General features: G+C 45.8%; 1 pseudogene; it reads right to left on the reverse strand.

Annotated features, from left to right (window-relative positions):
* Positions 1-7,817: 7,817 nt before the first annotated feature.
* On the reverse strand, positions 7,818-11,173 carry LOC127150349 (60S ribosomal protein L2, mitochondrial-like; annotated as a pseudogene).
* Positions 11,174-12,420: the final 1,247 nt, after the last annotated feature.

Below are 12,420 nucleotides of genomic sequence, written 5' to 3' on the forward strand. Positions count from 1 at the left end.
CCTCCTGTCCATTTTCCCAACTTTCATGAACCGCCGCTTGATTTGACCTCATAGAAGGCGCGGGTTAATATGGATAGTCCTTCAGACGGTTCAAATGGGTCTTCAAACTTCCTAATTCCGGTGGGAAGGGGGATCTTTCATCCGTCCCCGTGGACTTTCTCAATGATTTCCTTATCAATGATCTTTTTCAATCTTTCATTGACCCCCGGGAGCAAAGAATTTGATGTTCATTCCACAGGTCCGAAGGACAGATGAATATAGATATAAATCAGTCAAGAGGACGGGGTAGATTTCGGACTAGGACTGTAGGACGGAGGACTATGAAGAAGATTTGAGAGGATTCTTTCATTCTCGTTAATGAGTGAAATGAACTCATAATAAAAGCTTGATAAAGAAGTGTTAGCATCCGAAACTGAATAAGGAAGAACTGCCACTTCCGAAACAGCACTTGTCAGAATTCCCTCTCCTAACTCAAGACCAAGTCTTCTTTATTTAGCACTTTCTTCATCGTTAAGCCTTTGATTTTTGCCTTGGTCAAGAGAGATCTCTTTCATTCCCGATTGATCGAAGAAGGGAAACCACTTATGCTTCCTCAACCGAGACTGGTGGGCCTAGCCTGAAGGAACTCCTATCCCAAAGAAAGCCTATATCTAGATCTGCCCTTCTCATTCCTAAGAGAGTTCGCCGATCTTCTTCCCTTTTCAATCCGAGTCCTTGTTTTCCGTCAGAGGTACCTTGGGCAGGAATCTCCCTTTGTACCGCTGCACTAACCAGGCTAGCCGCCTATTTCGGCCCCCAGGCTCCGGCCTCTGTGCCTGAGTGGAATCCTTGACTTAGTGGAATCTTTGACTTAGTGGATCAAAGAGGTCCGGAGGACCGGTAAAAGAGTGATTAATCAGTCTTGCGCTACTAGGCATATTGCAGCCCCCGGGGATTTTCAATTCTTCTATTGGTAAGAGAGTTTATATTCCTTTGGAATTACCAGAGTGTATCCGAAGTTCTGACTGAACTGACTAATAGTGACTTGTAATAGAGCGTCTCTTCTGATTTACAGGGAAAAGACTAGCTTGAATCTGATTCTTCGCTCGGCTTAGCCTCGCATGCGGATCTCACGGATTGATCTGACTAAGGATCTCTCTTCGGAAAGAGCGCTAGCACTGATCCTTCCGACCGACCTGGAAGCCCCGATCGAGACTGATTTCTTGCCCCTAGCACCTTTCCTTCGATCCGGGTACTTTCGGGGGATTTCCTTCTGAGAATATATGAGAATAGTTCCAATTTCTTCTTCACTGAAACCTTCTTCAACGGAAGCCACTGACTCTGGTCGAGCGGGTGGGTTGTTCAGACCTTAACGGAAGATCCTCAACTGTAAATTACCTTTGTTCGAACTACGAGTCGGCTACGGTGGGTGCTTTCTTGCGCCTATCTTTCAAGAAGAGCCCTCCATTCCTCTCCTCTTTAGTTATTTCATTCCTCTTTGATTACCGCCTCAATTCACAAGTCAACTCCTTCTCCGCCTCTCTCTTTATTCAATGAGCTTTGCTCCTACTCCGCCTCTCCCGCTCCAAAGAAGACAAAAAAACAAATAAACTACGCGAGTTTTTGACTTTCTTGCTTGCTTCTTCCTCTCCCTAGTTAGTAGCTTGGATATCAGCCCTCAGTTGGAAGCCAATTAGCCAATTTCTGCTTCTGCGATAAGGCAAGCAAGAGGCGCAGGCTGATTGCCCAAAGTAGGCCCTTAGTGATCTTCAGTATCACCTTCCATGTCATAGATATCCCCATTCAAGAGACTAATCAAAGAGCGAAAGGCGAGATGGAATTGAGGAGACTCTTAAGGAGAGAGAGGAGGCTTGAGCTTTCTTTCCCCTTTCTTAACTAAGGGCTCACAACCTAATATATAGGGGGTTAGTTAGCAGCTGCCAAGCACCCATATCCTGGAGTTCTTGCTTCTTTCCGAAACTGTCAGAGCTGAAGAAAGATACTAACTTCTTCTCATTCCCTTTTGATGTATCTACCCGAGGGTACGACCTCTGAGGAAATGGAAAGGAAACCTTCGAGCTGGGGTACGAATGAGACTCCCTTCTTCAACTTCTTCGCTTCCTAACCTTCTCAAGGAAAGGGAGGCAAGAATTTATGATGAAATTCAGAACTTCGCTCCTATGCCCGGGGGGGCAATCTGCTTCTACATCACATCTCTCCTAAATCAGGTGATTTTTCCCTAGGCTTTCCTTCCTTAACTCTGAGGCTCTGCTCCAGCACTTGCACGAGTATTCCTTCGGCTATTTTTTGGCATTAGAACTCCTTCGATCATTCTTTGAGCCGTCCTCCGTCCTATTAGTGGAATGAATGAGTTCCGGAGGTCCGGAGGACCCGTCGTCAAAAGGACCATTAACAAGTCCAAGAAAAGTCTATATTAACTGCCTTTGATTTCAAAAAAAAAGAGGAAAGCCTATTTTCCTTTTTCTTCTTCTTCCAAATAGTAGGTAGGTTCTTGTCTTTGATTATTCCCACTCCAAGCCAATAAGGAAGAACAAATCCTTCTCCAATAAACCTACTTAAATCAAAGCAAAGGAAGAAGACGAGAGAGGAAAAGATAAAGGAAGAAGAAAGGAGAGAGAAGGAAGAAGACTATCAACTTAAGGGGAAGAACAAGAACCTAAAATAATGAAAGGAAGAAGACTATTAAGAAAAAAGCCTAGGGCTTGGTCTATTAAGAAAGAAGAATTGAAATAGAACTCAACAAGTGGGAAAGGCGCTACTCTCTCTCCTCTTATTCCGTCTAGCTCTCCTCCGAAGCTAGGTACGAAACGCGGAGAAGGAGTTGAGGAGAGTCTGATTACTATAGGGAAGAAAAGAAAAAGCAGCTAGCTCGACCGCGGAGTCAGAGGCATGCAGCCGTCTCGGCCGAGTAAGAAGATGTATGTTACGGATCTTCTTTCATGAGTTCCATCCAGAGACGAATCCGTATCGACACAGAGGGATAAGCTAGAATGAAAGGAAAGGTGCGAGTCAGCTCTGTAGATATCGGAAAGCATCTATCATCATCAATCAAGCTTCTTTCCCTTATTTCAAGAATAGTTGTCCAATCAGCATCTTCAAAGCATATGCTAACTTCTCCCTTAATACCCTTGCTTTCTTTGATTCCTCTTTCCCGGGATTTTGTCATTCAAAACGATGAAAAAAGGGACTGAGACCCCTCCGTTAGGAGTCTTATGCAATTCTTCCTTTTTTTTAAGTAGGTTCAAAAAGTGAGAAGAAAAAGAGAAGAACCCACCTAAATACCGCTACGTGGGGAGCACCTCCGGCAAAGATTGGGATGCACGAAGCCGACCTATATCTCAGAAATGCTGGATACGAAGTACAGTCTATGACGATCAGAGAGGCTGTAGCAGCTGAGGCGGAAGTTTCCGTTGTTGAAGCTGAAGTTGCTTCATCTCTCTTTCTCAGGAGTCACTATTATCATAAATGATCATAAGTAAGGAATCTACAGCGCCTCACGAACTCCAAATAACCTACTCCGCAAGGAACCTACTATTTGGAAGAAAGCCTAGGACTCAAATTCTTCTCAACTCCTCTCTTTATTCAATTTCAAATTCTTTGAACCTGTCCTTTCTAGCTTGATTCTGCTTTGCTCCTACTCCGCTTTTCTTATGAATGAGAAAAGCTCTTTTTTTCTTGCTTGTTAGTGGATCTGGATAGGTTTCTTGAGTTGGGTTCCGATCCCTCATCTGGAGCTTTTTCTTTGATGAAATGAGCTTTGATCCTTGAAGGTGAATATGGATTTCTGACTCGTCCTACGTAGTCGGGTTAGTGGAATTTCATGAGTCCTCCGGACAGGTGAATATGGAATTTCATGACTCCTAACTACGGGCTCAAAGAATGATCTCAGGACTCAGCTAAAAAAAAAACAAAGGCGCAATTTGCGAATAAAGGCTCAAATCTATGGTTTTGGTCTATAGGAGGACCACTCAAAGTTGCAGACTTTGACGTCCTAGGCTTTCGTATTTATTTGAGGTTTTAAGGATAGTAGTTATAGAAGGAGAGAAGACCGAGGCTTGACTGTTAAGGAGAGAGAGGACTTGACTTAATAGGATAGGAGAGGGGCGAAGGAAGTCAGTGCTCTTTCAAGGGCTGGGCGAAGGACCGAGTTTACATAGACCGGTATTCAGTCTCGACCGAAGGAGGGAGTGTCAGAAGTTGATGTCCCCGGGAGTCCGCCATGCCGTCGGTTACGCTCTGACCGCGGAGTGGGTTGAAAATTGCCTTTGAACGAGCTGCTGATGAAAAGACAAGAAGAAGAAAGCCTACCCTTGAAAAGGGATTTGATGAGGGCAAGTCCCTTTTAGCGAGAGGAGATTCCAGTAGCCAAGCCAATGTGGGGTCTATAACGTCAATCATCATAGACTACAGGATTGGGACCGAAGCCGTACCCACCACGCGAGTATAGAAGAGAGAGCTGGGGCAAAAGCTTGAATCTTGGACTCCTTTCAGACTAATTAAGCTACTCCGCTCCATTCTAATGGATCAAAACAAGTCCTTCGCTGCATTCTAATGGATCAAAATCAGTCCTTCGCCTACTACAATCAGTGGAATTCACAAGTCCTTCGCTCGTCTAGTGACTTTCTTTTTTCGATCATTCTTTGAGCCTTGTTCATTGATTCAGCCTTTGTTCATTGATTCAGTCGAGCCTTCGCAAATTCGTCTAAATCTAATGATTCCTTTTTGCACTCCTCTCCTTTCAGTCGAGCCCTTTTAGTGTGGAATTTCTCAAATTCTTTGAGCCTTAACAGTCGTTTCGCTTCGCACCGGAGGACAGGTGAATATGGATTTCTGACTCGTCCTACGTAGCTTAATCTTCTCTCATTCTTTGAGCCTTCAAATTCAAAGGATAAGTCCTCGAAACCCTTGTTCATTGATTCAGATGAATATGGATTTCTGACTCGTCCGGAGGTGAATATGGAATTTCATGACTCCTAACTACGCGGTCCGAAGTGGAATATGAATATGTCCTTATCAATGAGACCACAGGTGAATATGGATTTCAGACGACTGAGGACGGACTCCTTCTCCGCCGCAACAAAGCTATATTCTCAAACTAGATAAAGATAGGCTTTCTCCTCTTGGGACTGCTCTCTTACATGTCCACCAAGCGCGCCAAGCTAAGAAGAAAATCATACCCACGCCAAATCCATGAAAAGGATGATGCACTCCCTCGCGTAGTAGGATAGGCTTTCTTCCCCTATCTCTTCTTATGGCGGCTTTCCCACGGGGCGCTAGGTTCAGATATAAGAAGATATAAGGAATCATCAAGCGATTCTGATTCTTTCTTCTCTTTTTTATTTACTTAGCCATTCTTTGAATTGAGTTCTCGTATTAGTATTATCTTTGAAGGAGAGATGGAAGGAGACCTACGGGCCGGATTGACCGCTACGTGGGTTAGTAGGGAAAAAGGGAATTCTCTTGAAACTAGGCTCGGAGAGGAGAAAGCCTACCCTCCAAATGAATAGACGAAAGAAGAAAAGGAAAGCGATGAATAAGAAAGAAAATGGAGTGAAAGGATCCGGATCATTCTTCTTCCTCCTCCCCTTCTGAAAGGGATGAGTTCGGGCCGCCACCAGGCCTTGATTCTGGCTTATGAGCTCGGCTTGCCTCCCGTCGATCGTAGATAAGGTGAATATTGAAAGGACTCCGGACCGCAAAGTCTTTGACTTGATTCTCAATGAGACCACTAAAAGCGAAAGCGGCTTGAGTGAGGTTAGGAAGGAGAGGGACGAAGTGACTCGACTAAAAGGAGAGGGACGAAGTGACTCGATTAAAAGGAGAGGGACGAAGTGACTCGACTAAAAGGAGAGGGACGAAGTGACTCAACTAAAAGGAGAGGGACACACTCTCCCACGGCCTTGAGGGCATAGGTAAGGGTTCACATAGACCCGCTCACTTTGGTCCTTCGCTTCATATTAAGCTGGCATACAAGACAAGTCTTAGTAAATTGCATCACCTCATCCCGAAGGCTCGGCCAGTAGTCACCCTCTTTCAGTAGAGCGTACCTTCGTTGCCAACCATTGTGTCCAGCCCACTTTTTCTCATGACATTCTTTCATTAGCAGTCGCCGTCAGTCACTTGAACGGGGAAGATATAGGCCTTTCGGCGCATATCGCTTGTTTGGGTGGTCTTTTTAGTGGTCAAACCATGTATTTTTGCCTGAAAACCAATCGCGCCGGCACATATTGCTTGCACCGCCTTTGTTTGTACACAATTTGGTTTGCAATTTCATGTGATTTTCTAGGAAATTCCTAAATCGATTATCAGATAGCCAAAATCCAGAAACTAGATTTTTCTACGAACAAGAGAATAGAGAAACTAGATTCTTATACGAACATCGGTTATAGTGAGTGCTGGTTGGCGTATCCAATTAGAGTGCTGAATCTTGCCTTTGGTCTTTTTTTGTCCTGCTCTCATCTAGGTCTCGATCTTTTTTCTCTATCAGAACCATTTGTCCTTGCTCTTCAGACTCCTCAAGGTGAAAGTCAACTTTTAGTCTTCCTATTTATTGTCCGTATTTTCTTTTCTTTGACAAGGGCCATTGGATTCTGAACCTACTAAAAGGGCTTAAAGGAAGATGAAGTTCAAGGTTTGAAGCCGTCCGAAGGAGTCAGAAACATTGACACCAGGCTCAAAGAATTTGAGTGAAAGGAAGAAAGATTGAGTTCCATAGAAAGCCTATCTGTAGGAGTGGAAAGGATAGAAGCAAGGAAAGGAAGTGGAGAGAAGAAGCTTGACCCCTACGTGGGCTTAAGAGAAAGATCAATGAACAAGGAAAGAAGAAAGAGAGAATCTTGATCTCTGAATTCGATCTTCATGATCTCTTTCCCTTTCAGAAGAAAGCGGAGGCAAGGCGCGAAGCGAAGCGACTGTGAAGGATCAAAGCTCATTGAATAAAGAGACCGGAGGAAAGAAGAAGTCAATATATACAGAAAGGAAGAGAAGCCGTTGTTCATTGAGGCGGGAGGAAAGCCTAGACACAAAGAACTAGTCAGAAAGATTGAGTGGAATTCGAATCATAGGCTTTCTCTTTCTTTCCCACTCCGCGGTAGCCGCACAAGCCTAAGAGAGAGTGTAGGGGGTGTCCTTCATTCTTTTAGCAAAAGTTCCTGCGGCTCGAGCCAGCTTTGCGCTTTGACCTGGATGAGATTCTCTATCATGTACCCATTTCCTATATATACTACTATCGGCGAATGGTATGCAATTTCCTATTTGAGAATTTCGATCAAGTATCTCGTATCTAGTTGCGGGGGGCGTGGCCAAGAAGCAGCCAGTGCCCCCTTCTATTCGGCCTTTCTTCGCTGTGTGAATAAGGTCTGAGTATGTATGGCCATTCTGGGCGGGTCGCAATAAGTCGCTGGTCGAAGGTTTGGACCAATCGCAATTCATCACCATCTTGCCCGCTGAACATTTATGACTGGCTATGAAATAAGTGTTGACCTCAGTCCCTGTGCTGGGGCTCGGCTCCCGAACCGTACGTGAGCTGCCTCCTACGGCTCTTCCTAAGAACTTCAAGCCCCATCTCTCTAAATAGACAAAAAAAAGCCTTGCCAACTAGAGAGAAAGAGCTTCGTTCCTTAACTTCTTTGTGAGACTTCCTTGTTCCTTAGTGTAGTCTCGGTCCATACCATAGTTTCAGACGTAGTTCCAACTAGCCTACCTACTAGTATATATCCACAGTTGACGTGACTCCGTACCGACGCCCTTTTCCTTTGTAGACGGCTAAGTGACTTCTATACCGGTCCGTGGTAGTTTAATTCCTTCTTTTCGTACTTTCTTTTGAGGCACATCATAGGCCTTTGTCGGGCTTTCGAATGCCTCCTTCCCCGAAAGAGATAAGTTGAGTTATTATCACCTCTAAACAAAGAAGAAGAGCAGTCAATGAACAAGGGAGAGAATGAAGATCTCATTCAAGAAGTTCACTCGCTCTTGTTCCCTTTCTGCCTCCGAACCTACTGAAAGTCAGATCATATTCTTTCTTGATGGGTCTCGCTCCTTCGCTATCGCTCCATGACTTGGTATAGAGTCTGTGTAGTCGTCGGCCTTCCCACTACATAAGCCACTGGCGGAGAAAGCGAGAAGAGCTCCCCTTCATTCCTTCCTAAGCCAAGGTCCCAGGTCTCCGAGTCAGCCCGCGCTTTTTCGAAGAATCCTGCACCCATGGGCATACGGCCTGGCAGGCCTTCCCTTTCTGCTGGAGCTTTATGGGCCTTGCCCCGTTCCCCAATCAGATCTTTGTTTGGATGTGAGCTATACTCCGCGAGGAGCCAAACGGGCGTATGGCCTTGCCATTTGACCTCTCTTCCCGTGTGACTAGGAATGCTCAGTGAGAACCTCTCAATTGTCACCACCTGGCCTCTCTTGCTACCACGGTAGCACCTAGTGTGGTCAGCACCAATCGTCTTCGGGTCACGAAGCTGACACTCATTCACATTGGTTCATCCAGCTATGCCCCGGGCCTTTTGCTCTTCTAACGTCGAAGGTGGCCGGCCATTCGTCAACGCCCAGGAATCCGCTTGACATCTAAGCGGCGGGATTGGATACCCGCATCCGATCGAAGTTCCATTTTAGTGCCCCCCTAACATAAAGGCGAGCTTTTCTAGGTGGGTCCCTTCGCGCAAGACATTGCTTAGGACCAACGGGTCACACGACAGGTACACGATTGACTTTGCACGCTCCATCCGTCGGCCCTTCGCCTATCGGCTTGGCAGGTAAGCTACCTTGATCCCTCTCTGCTTTCGATTCCTTATGCTCAGCACCTCCAACAAGCCCTAAAGTCTCTTGCCGCCTAAAACTCCGCCAAGAAAGGGCAGCTTTACCTTTCATCCTATGTGCCCAGAGAATGCTATGCGTTCTCCACTTTCGGACCTCGCAAAGAGAGAACGTCTTTTTTCCTCTGACTTTCTCTCTCATTCGCGGAGCGAAGAAAGCGGGCTTTGCCCCAGCTACCGCTACCCTTGGGAAAGCAAAAGAGCTACCGAAGGAAAGGGATGCTGTCTCTCCCTTGGTCTTTTGAGAGGAGAAGGCGGAGAAGAAAAGGTCCTTCGCGCAAGTTTTTTTGCTTCCTGCGCCCTTCCTAGTACTAGTATCGGGGCTCTTCGACCAAGGAGGCATCCTGGTGGTAGGAAGGCCGACCACTACATAAGCCGCCATCCGTCAAGGAGAGAAGGAAGCTACCTTTCTTTGATCCACCTTCCCGTGCGGGGAAGAGAACGAAAATAGGCCATGGATGGTGGTCGTGGTAGGTTCAAGGATCTGAGGCTGAGGAGCGAACTCCTCTTGAGTCTTGCATTTCCTCTGGCGGACCCCCTCGATCCATCGTACTGGATGGATCCAAGAAGAACGATTAGGGTCATATTCGATTCTTTCCACAATGCCCATAGACGAAGTGCTTCGTTTCAGATGAATTCTTCGCTGCAATCGCTTCGATCCACCCCCGAGGCGAAAAACCGTAATACGCCCTGAGGAATTCCTACCAGCGGACTTCCCTGTACTCAAAGTGAATTTTCTAAGTGCTCTCCCCTCTTGGCTTTGTCTCTTTGTCGAGATCGTAATCATTCTCTTCCGCCGCCCCTTAAGAATAAAGGCAAATCCCATTCCTCAACACTCAACAATTGAGTAGAATATATATAGGAACTCAGATAAGAGAGATGACGGCGACAAGGAAGACAACTCTGATCGTCCTCCTCTTGACTAGAAAGCAGCTCTCGCTCTTACATGACTATCCTGACGGGAATCATAGGCTGATCTTGACTTTCTACTACTTCTGCAGCGAAAGCGTAATCTGACCAGTCCGGAGTTGAATATATATGAATATGTCCTTATCAATGAGACGGAGGACGGCTTTCTTCTTTCTGGTTGGTACTTATACCCGCAAGAAAAATCACGTATTGAAGAGTCCGTAGAAGGCGAGCAATCCGAACGGAATCAAAGTCAATGGAATCAATGAACAAGGTCCCACTACGCCGGAGAAGGAGTTATCTTCCATTAGGAAAGAGAAGAAAGAGAATATCAAAACTACGCGTCCGGACGGGTCCGAAGGACTATCCATATTTTTCTGTGGGAAAGCATGAAATCGAAAGGAGTCAACGGGTTCGCACTTTCATTCGATGTTCATGCATTGCAAGAATGAATTGGTTTGTGCCTTAAATCAGGCGAACTCCTTCTGGTTTTCATTTCGTCTTAATGAGAAGATTAAGTAATTGTTCCACGCAGGGAATGAGTTAAGAGAAGAAAGAAGCGGAATGAGTTCCCACACCCTTAGAAGTCTCACTACCCTCCAGCTTCAGATAGAGAAAAAGAGGGATTGCTCCCCCAAGGACTCAGTCACTCCCCCCAAAGCATTCAAAATTCAGTCGGTCCTCTCCCCCTATCGTCGGCGAGCCGCTTTCGCTCATATTCAGTTGTCTTTCTTCTCTCAAATTCTTTGAGCCTCAAATTCCGCCATTTCTTAGGCATGCTTAGTATAAGGCCCTATACGTCATGGAAGTTTTGTTCTCAAATCATAGGTGAGATGGTTTTGATGATGAGGAAATCCTATTATCAATCTGACTATGCTCAGCTCTAAGAAAAAAGCCTAGACTGGAAAGGAAAGATGAAATTGAGTCGACTGAGTTGTAGAACGAGATAGAAGAAGAAGACTGAGAAGTCGTCCCTCAAATTCTTTGAGCCTTTATTCATAGATTTCTTCTTTATAATTGAATTAGCGTCAACTTGCACTCCTTTCAACTCCTAACCGCTCCTCTCCTTCCTAACCTCAGTCGAGTGGCTTCGCTCTGAACCTATATTTTTTTCGTAGAGTACCTTCGCTCCTTTTCTTTCTCCTTCTTAGTCGAGCTGCTTCGCACCTGAATTTATCTACGAGTCCCAAATTCACTAATTAAGCTAATCTGGACCTTTGTTTTTAGTAAAGATCAAAGAGGGGTTTACCGCTCCGTGGGGTCTTCACGGAACAAAAGGATCAGACAAGATTGACTTCAGACATGAGGATTGGAGACATACCACTCCTTCGCTCTTCTCCGGCAACCTCTCTTCCTTTAAGTCTCGCTGCTAATTGATGAAGAAAGTAGCTCCATTGCGCAACCAGAATAATGGCTCCATGTACATATCCGCCGATATCGCTTTCGTGGTCGAATTCTTTGGGAGTGAAAAACCCTACTTTTAGCTAGAGGCCTTGGCCTTTACTTTTCTCGTCTTTGTCCCAGAAACCTGCATTATAGGATTTCTTGCTCATCCATAGAGTTGACTTGTTCATATACCATAGTAATCATCAGAGCTTAGATGAAAAGCGGAAGAGCGCCAAGAAAAGAAAGGACTACTTCTTCCACAGAAATCAGAGACCACAGCCTCTGGTCTGCGCCTCTGCCTCCTTGATTTACCTCGCACCGGGACCTCCGCCTCAACCAAGAGATCTTGATCCTGGGACCGCTCCTGGCTGAATTAGCGAACCTGCCTGCTTTCATCCCTCTCTCTTCCCGCTACGTGGGGGTAGATGAATCCCTCTTCCGTTCTGAATTAGCGAATCCTATCATGTTCAAATGGGGGAGATGAAAGGGGGTTTGAATCCGTAGGTCATCAGAGTTCTTGTCACGGGAGTCAATCCAAGAATCAATCAGCCTTGCTATACATAGGAGAAAGCCAGATCCATTGAGGCGGAAGGAATTGAATTTTGATGGCTTCAACTAGGCCCCCCCTATCCTAAACATCTAATGCCCTTGAAAGATCAGACTCCACCCATCCGATACATCTTCGCCCCAACTTCCGATCCAACCAAAGAGGAAAAAGAAGGATTCCTGCTGGGCAGTGGACTTGCTTGACTCAAGAGGGAATTTGACCTGGAAGCCTGCCGATTCGAATGCCCTAGCTTGTCTGCCCTTGATTCTGGGGAAAAGGGGGGGGATAGAAAAGAAGTTCGCGCTTACTCAGCTAGTCCCTCTTCCTATGGTCGAGCTACTTCCCTCCCTCTTTTCAATGAGTTAGTTCGGGATTCTTGATAAAAGATATTATGATCCTATCACCTACTAAAAAGAGGAAAGCCTACCGTCCGGAGCAAAGAAGCAGAGCCTAAAAAATGTTCAGACTCGACCGCTACGGTCCTTTTGACCTCCGGAACCTCTTTGAAATATTCCATTTTTGTACTTGCGCTCCTAAAAAGGAGCAAAGAATCAATCTCCTACTCCGCCTTCCTAACCTCACTCACAAATTCTTTGCTCCTAACCGCTCCTCTCCTTATCAGTCGAGCTGCTTCGCTCTGAACCTTATCAGTCGAGCTGCTTCGCTCTGAACCTTATCAGTCGAGTTGCTTCGCTCTGAACCTTATCAGTCGAGCTGCTTCGCTCTGAACCTTATCAGTCGAGCTGCTTCGCTCTGAACCTATAT

This window comes from Cucumis melo, chromosome 7 (genome assembly GCF_025177605.1).
Source record: "Cucumis melo cultivar AY chromosome 7, USDA_Cmelo_AY_1.0, whole genome shotgun sequence".
NCBI lineage: Eukaryota > Viridiplantae > Streptophyta > Magnoliopsida > Cucurbitales > Cucurbitaceae > Cucumis > Cucumis melo.